At 46.7% G+C, this 6,785-nt stretch overlaps 1 pseudogene; it reads left to right on the top strand.

The window, feature by feature from the left end:
• Positions 1 to 6,156: 6,156 nt before the first annotated feature.
• Positions 6,157 to 6,261, top strand: LOC146040005 (U2 spliceosomal RNA; annotated as a pseudogene).
• Positions 6,262 to 6,785: the final 524 nt, after the last annotated feature.

Below are 6,785 nucleotides of genomic sequence, written 5' to 3'. Positions count from 1 at the left end.
TGGTTAATTCATGTTTTTTAAAACAAGTTGCCCTGTCTTATAAAGGACCTGCCAACCTGTAGCTTGGATTCTGTGGTAGATAGCAAACATCAGCTGATCTCTGGAGGAACCAAGCATGATGTGTATAGGACTTCTCCTGGGATTGTTGTGTTAATGTCATATACTCATTCGCACTAATTGTCACACAAATCATGCATAATTGTCTACACAAAACATGATAAAGTACTTTTCTTACATGTAATTGACTGTGACATTCTTACATTTTATAGGTGGCCAAGAAATGCTTGAGGTTTCTCCTATGCAATTCCAAAGGTTAAAAGCAAGGTAAAAACATACTGCAAGAACATTAGACACTACATTGATTGTAATTAATCAAAACAGTGGCCAAATTTCTGTGAAGGGATCAATTCTAGCTACAGTATTTGCCAGTCACCATGTAATCCTGCATTGTAGTGCACAGTTAATGAGAACCCAGGGATACGGTCAAAATCCTGACAGAAGACCAACAGCAAGATCCCGACAGCCAGAATCTTGACACATCCCATAGTTAGGCACTTGGGGGAGTTAGGCTGTGGGGGTGCATAGGGTTATAGGCCCCAAACTTCAGCAATCATAATTAATGGTTTTCCAGATCCAGTGATTTTTTGGCCAGATAAATGGTTTCTACAATCTATTTGACTTGCCCACACATTACAGATTTGTTTCAGTGATCAGCAGATTTTTCCTGTTAGAATGCCCACACATACAAAAATGAACCTCCAATAAAACCAGATTTTTAAACATGTTTAAAAATCTGATTCAGCAATCGATTGGCGATCCCTATTAATTGTTGATTGGGATTGCCAAAAGGGGGAGCCCACACATTAAAGATTCATTGTGACAATCATCTCCAGAACGGAGGATTGTCACAATTAATTGCTGATGTATGGGGGCCCATTAGTCTGCGGAGGGTGGTGGTGGTGGTGGTGGTGGGGGGGGGGTCAAGTTTAAGCTGTGAAGTGTTGGTCTAATGACTGCTGGGATCACGACTGATAATGTTGTGTAACCAACTCAAGAACCCATAAACAGTATTATGGAGTTCAGGCAGATACATACCGATAAATAGCAGGTGGGATACCGGCGTTTAGAATACGGAAGCCAGCATCCTGTTGGAGGAAATCCCAGCAGAGGTCCGGTAAGTACAGTATAATTGAATAGTTCAAGGAAACATATCCTCTGCATGAGCAGCTATAATATCTCCGGGGGTTTCCAACCTTGGCTATATATATATATATATATATATATATATATATATATATATATATATATATATACATCACATCAAAGAAAACAAGTTACATATGTATTTTACCACATATATACAGTACGTATGCATATGATGTGAGCAAACTCGCTGCTCCATTGTTTCACCAGAGGTGCACTGAATCATTTGTAGATAAAAAGAACACCACCCCATTTGGGCTATTTTTCCATCTAAGCAGCTCTAATTCAGAGTTGATTCCTACTAGAGACCCCAGCTATATATCTCTATCTATTTTTTATGTGGACATATGAACAAAATGAGATAAAGAGACACTATTCTTTGATGCCTGGAAAAACTCATATGTTACTGTATGTTTTTTTTTATGTGTTGTGTTTACATTTATATCTGGAGTGCTGAATTTCATACCTTTTTTAATTGCAGGTACTGTAAATGTACTTATTCTCTCCCTGATCCCATCTAACCTTCACTCCTTGTAGCCTAACCCTCCCTCCCGTAAGCCCGAACCTGACTCTAGTGTCCTACTCTAAAGGCCCCCATACACTAGCCGATTTTGGTCAGATTTCGGCCAGATCAGTCGGATCTGGCCGAAATCAGACCAAAATCGGCTAGTTTTGATGTCCCCTCAGATCCGATGCGCGGTCCCGTGCGCATCGGATCTGCGTCGGGTGGTCGGACCTGCTGCACGTCCGACCACCCAACTTGGGACCTAGTGGGGCGGCGCGGCGGTGGAGGGAGCAGGGGGGGCTGGGGACACTGCGGGGGACACAGGCGGCATAGAGCCGGGCAGGGGGAGCCGGGAGCTGTCAGTACTGAATAAAAAAAAAAGCCCATACAATGAATGGGCGGCCTGTGATTGGCTGAGCGCTCTCTCAGCCAGTCAGCAATTGGCTGAGAGAGCGCTCAGCCAATCACAGGCTGCCCATTCATTGTATAGGCTTTTTTTTCTAGCACTGACAGCTCCTGGCTCCCTCTGCCTGGCTCTATGCCGCCTGTGTCCCCTGCAGCGTCCCCAGCCCCCCCTGCTCCCACCAGCAGCCCTGCTCTGTAGCCCCCCCCCCCCCCTGCTCCCCGGGTTTTTTACATGTGATAAATCGAGACGATTTATCACATGTAAAAAATGGCACATCAAGTGCCAATCTAATCAAGCTCCCCCGGGGAGCAGCCGGGGAAGCTCAGGATGAAGTCGGGGGCCACTTATCCTAAGGACAAGTCGCCCTAGTGTATGGGGGCCTTAATACCCCTTTAACATTGCAACTAATTTACAGGTACAAGCCATTTTGACCCAGTAATTAGTGCGATGTGAAAGAGGTTACCGTGTCCCTTAACCGTGTAGCAACACGGCAGTATGAACCGGTAAAAAAGCAGAGTTCTTACCAGTTCGTTGCCGTGTTGCTTGGCGGTGTAAACGGGTCGAGCACCCCGTTTCCTGTTCATACCATGGAGGAGGCAGCGCTTGGAGCAGCGCAAGCTCTAAGCACTGCCTCCTCCCCCACCCCCAATGACATGCCGACTCTCCGCCGCGCCCCAGATAACATCAGTGAACCATACACTTATCCAATTTGGGCGGAAAATATTTTTTCAAATTCGGTAGCTGCTTTCTACTCTGCCACCTGGCAAATGCCGCTACGTGCTCCCCACCGCCGCTCGGAACCTGCTGCCAGTTCGCCACCGCTGCCATCTCCCCAAGACTCCTTTACTCTGTCTATCTCTTCACTGGCTCCCCATTCCTTTCCGAGTTCTCTTTGAATTCCTCACCACCACCTACAAGGCTCTCTCCTCCTCCACAGCTCCCTACCTCTCTTCACTGATCTCTATCCACACTCCCTCCCGTCCTCTTCGCTCCATCGCTGACCGCCGACTGACCTCTCACCTAATCACCTCCTCCCACTCCCGTGTCCAAGATTTCTCTCGCGCTGCCCCCCTGCACTGGAACAACCTCCCGCCACCCATCAAGCTATCTGATTCCCTTACCTCCTTCAAGCGCTCCCTCAAAACCCACTTTTTTCGACTAGCCTATCCCTCCTCCTAACCTCTTTTGATCCTCCTATCCTGCCTCCGTTCCCCTCCGTTCCTACTTATCCTATTGTATTTCGTTCGTCCACCCACCTATTTTTAGTATGTTAACTCTTATGAGCAGGGCCCTCCTTCCTCACGTACTCACCCTACCTCATTACCTCACCTGTGCTCCTGTCCTGTTCTTCCCTTCCTCTACTTCATCTTCAGTCTCCTTGACAATTTTGACACCTACTTCTGAACTGATGCTGATTTTAGTTCTACCAGCTATACCCCTATTTATACTGTATCTTTCAACACACCCTGTACGTTACCTTGTAATTTGTTTTTTTTGTTTGCTATGTACGGCGCTGCGGACACTTTGCGGCGCCTTATAAATAAACGTACTACTACTACTACTTGTAATAAATCGCATGCGATTTATTGCAAGGAAAAATGGGACATCAAGTGCCAAATCGTAAGTGAGCCTCCCGGGGAGCTGCCGGGGGAGCTAAAGGGGCAAACTGGCCCGCCTTGTCGCTAGGACAAGTAGGACTATTGTATGGGGGCCATAACTCCTGTACTATGTTGCCCTGCAGCCTAACCGTAAGTCTCCCCAAGGGCCCAAATCTAACCCCTCCTTCCCTGGCTTAACCCTATCCCACCCCAACATATTTATATTTGGCCTCCTGGCATTCCGGTGATGGTCCCATTCAAAACATTCCATCCAGGTACCTAGACCATGGGGATAATTAAAATATAGGGTGGTTGCAGTAAGAGTTGTTCTAGCATTGTAAATGCCATAATTCATTTGTATTATCTGGACAGTGTTTGAACTACAGAATTTGGATTTTTACCTCCGGTTTTCATGAGCTATTTTACTCCTTATAATACAAAATCCATGCAAAACTGCCTTTTCAATGATCATTAAGCCTTAGCTTAAAATATAATCAGAAAATGAACACTGGTTGAATTATGCACATTACCCATTAAAACACATTGATCTTTTACTCGATTGTATCTATATGTTCAGCTTCCTCCACAGCTGGAAACCAGTTAGGAAGCTTAAAATGAATCGCCTCCTGTAATTATTATAACATGTTTGCCTTACTACATTTCTTTTTTTTATCCTCTAGTTCCAGCTAACGACCTACTGGGAATAATTACAAAATTAAACCGTTTGCCATATTATGTGTGAATCTGCAATCTTTTTACGACATTTACAAATTAAATTGGCATTTTTTTTAGGGCTTTTTAATTTCAGTCCAGGAAATCTAAATTACAGTACACAGCAGATAACAAGTTACCCAATTAGAAGGTCACCTCAAAGCAATAGCATGAAAGTATGGTCTGCTGTGCTAAAAAGTACTACTTCCCTTATGCTAGCATATGTTACAGTGTGGAAGATTTAATAAGGCTTGTAGAGTGATAACGTGGTGAGATAACCTAACAACCAATCAGATCCTGTCATTTTTTCAAAAACAGCTTATTGGCTACTACTTTCTCACCTCCACTTTATCTCTCAACATATGGAATAGGGTAAGAGTTTGCCAGAGGTTCATTTTTACAAATGACAGAGCCAGCTCTGGGCCTACTGCCCCCCCCCCCCCATGGGCCTACTGCTGATCCCCCCACCACACAACTTTATAACACATACTATGCCCCCATTGTTCCCCACAGTGCTGGCAGTCATACATACTGTATGCCACCACAGTGCTGGTAGTCACACATACTGTATGCCACCACAGTGCTGCCAGTTACACATACTGTATGCCCCCACAGTGCTGCCAGTTGCGCATACTGTATGCCCATACAGAGCTGCCAGTTTACACATACTGTATGCCCCAACAGTGCTTCCGGTTACATATACTGTATGCCCCCACAAGGTGGGATTACATGCTTGTTGCCAAGGGAGATTGCATGCTTGTTGCTAAAGTGGGTTTCATGCTTGTTGCCAGGAGTTTACTTGCCAGTGCTCCATGCCGGGGGGGGGGGGGGGGGTGTGTTACTTGCTCCATGCAAGGGGGGGGGGGGGGGGGGGGGTTACTTGCTCCATGCCAGGGGGAAGGTGGGTTCCTTGCTCGTTGCCAGGGGGTGGTGGGTTACTTGCTTCCTTCCAGGGGGGTGGTGGGTTCCTTGCTCATTGCCAGGGGGGTTCCTTGCTCGTTGCCAGGGGTTGCAGGGTCCACAGCACTCCCGGAATCCGCACTTCCGGGTAGCGCTGGTCACTCTGCACATCACTGACAGACGCTAGAGGTAAAGGAGCACCTCTAGCGTCTGTCTCCCTCACAGCGGCGGCCATATTTAGAGGGGCGCAGAGACTCCATCAGCAGATGGACAGAGACTCGTCCGTTTCCCAGTGTGCGGCTGCCCCCGTCTCCAGATCCCTGCCACCCTGAAACCTCAGTGCCCACATCCACCCTCCCCCCCTGCATTAACGGCGATAATAAATGTAATTGCCGTTAACGTGCCCAGCACTAGTATATACATATATATATATAACTGGATCCTTTATGGGCCGAACAAACGACTCCAATAAGGTAGGCGGCACTCCAACATTGAGAGATTAAATCAGGTGGAATTTGTTTTAATATGCCATAAGCTAACGTTTCGAGGCCATGAGCCTCTTTTTCAGGGCGTGCAAAATATAAATAAAAATAAAGTGCTGTGCAAAGGATCTTGCAAGAAGTTGGGAGGTATGCACTCCATTGCAGCTGGCACAACGCTACTATAAACAATACAAAACTCCAGCCATTTCCAGTAAATTCATGCGGCAAAATCTCCTAGCTGCATGTGCGTAGCTAGCATAGGTGCAGGCATCATCAAGCAAGGGGTAGATTGGTTCCTCTGAAGCTTCTTGGGAGGCAGGTAGGGAATGTTCTCTACTAAAATGTTCTCTACTGGCTTCTCTGCCTTTTGGCTAAAATCAAGTGTAGTATCTGTTCTTATCAGTGGGTCTGGACCAGCCCCTGGCAGAGAATAGAGAAAGGTTGGACTAAGCATCTTGCTACTGAGCTGAGGGGACTGTAGCCTCATGTTCTGGGCAAGTGCAAGGTGTGACTGAGCATCTACACCCTGCTGGGGGAGGGAATACCATTCTTTCCACTGGTAGGGAGAGGAAAAGCATTGGGCTGAATAGTTGGGGCTCTTGTTCAGGGGTCTATAGCCTCTGAGGGAGAGTCAATTAGGTCGACACCATTAGGTCGACATGGGAAAAGGTCGACGTGGGTCTAGGTCAACATGGGAAAAGGTCGACATGGTTGTAGGCCGAAAGATAATTAGTTCGACTTGTCGTTAGTTCGACAGGTTATTAGTTCGACAATGTCTATGTCGACAGTCAAAAGGTCGACATGGAGTTTTTCACAGTTTTTTTACCTGAATGTCAACACAGTCGACATGGACACAGTTTCAAGTGCATCGCATCCCCTCGCATCGCTCGCTGCCCTCACTATGCGTCGGGCACAGTGCCTCTCTGCTCTCGGCACACTATTTTATTCTCCCACCACGCCCTAGTGGATGGTAGGGTAGG

The sequence above is a fragment of the Crinia signifera genome, chromosome 9 (genome assembly GCF_055691185.1).
Source record: "Crinia signifera chromosome 9, ASM5569118v1, whole genome shotgun sequence".
Lineage (NCBI taxonomy): Eukaryota > Metazoa > Chordata > Amphibia > Anura > Myobatrachidae > Crinia > Crinia signifera.
Note: the sequence above shows the minus strand (reverse complement) of the source record. Positions and strands in the feature narration are given on the sequence as shown.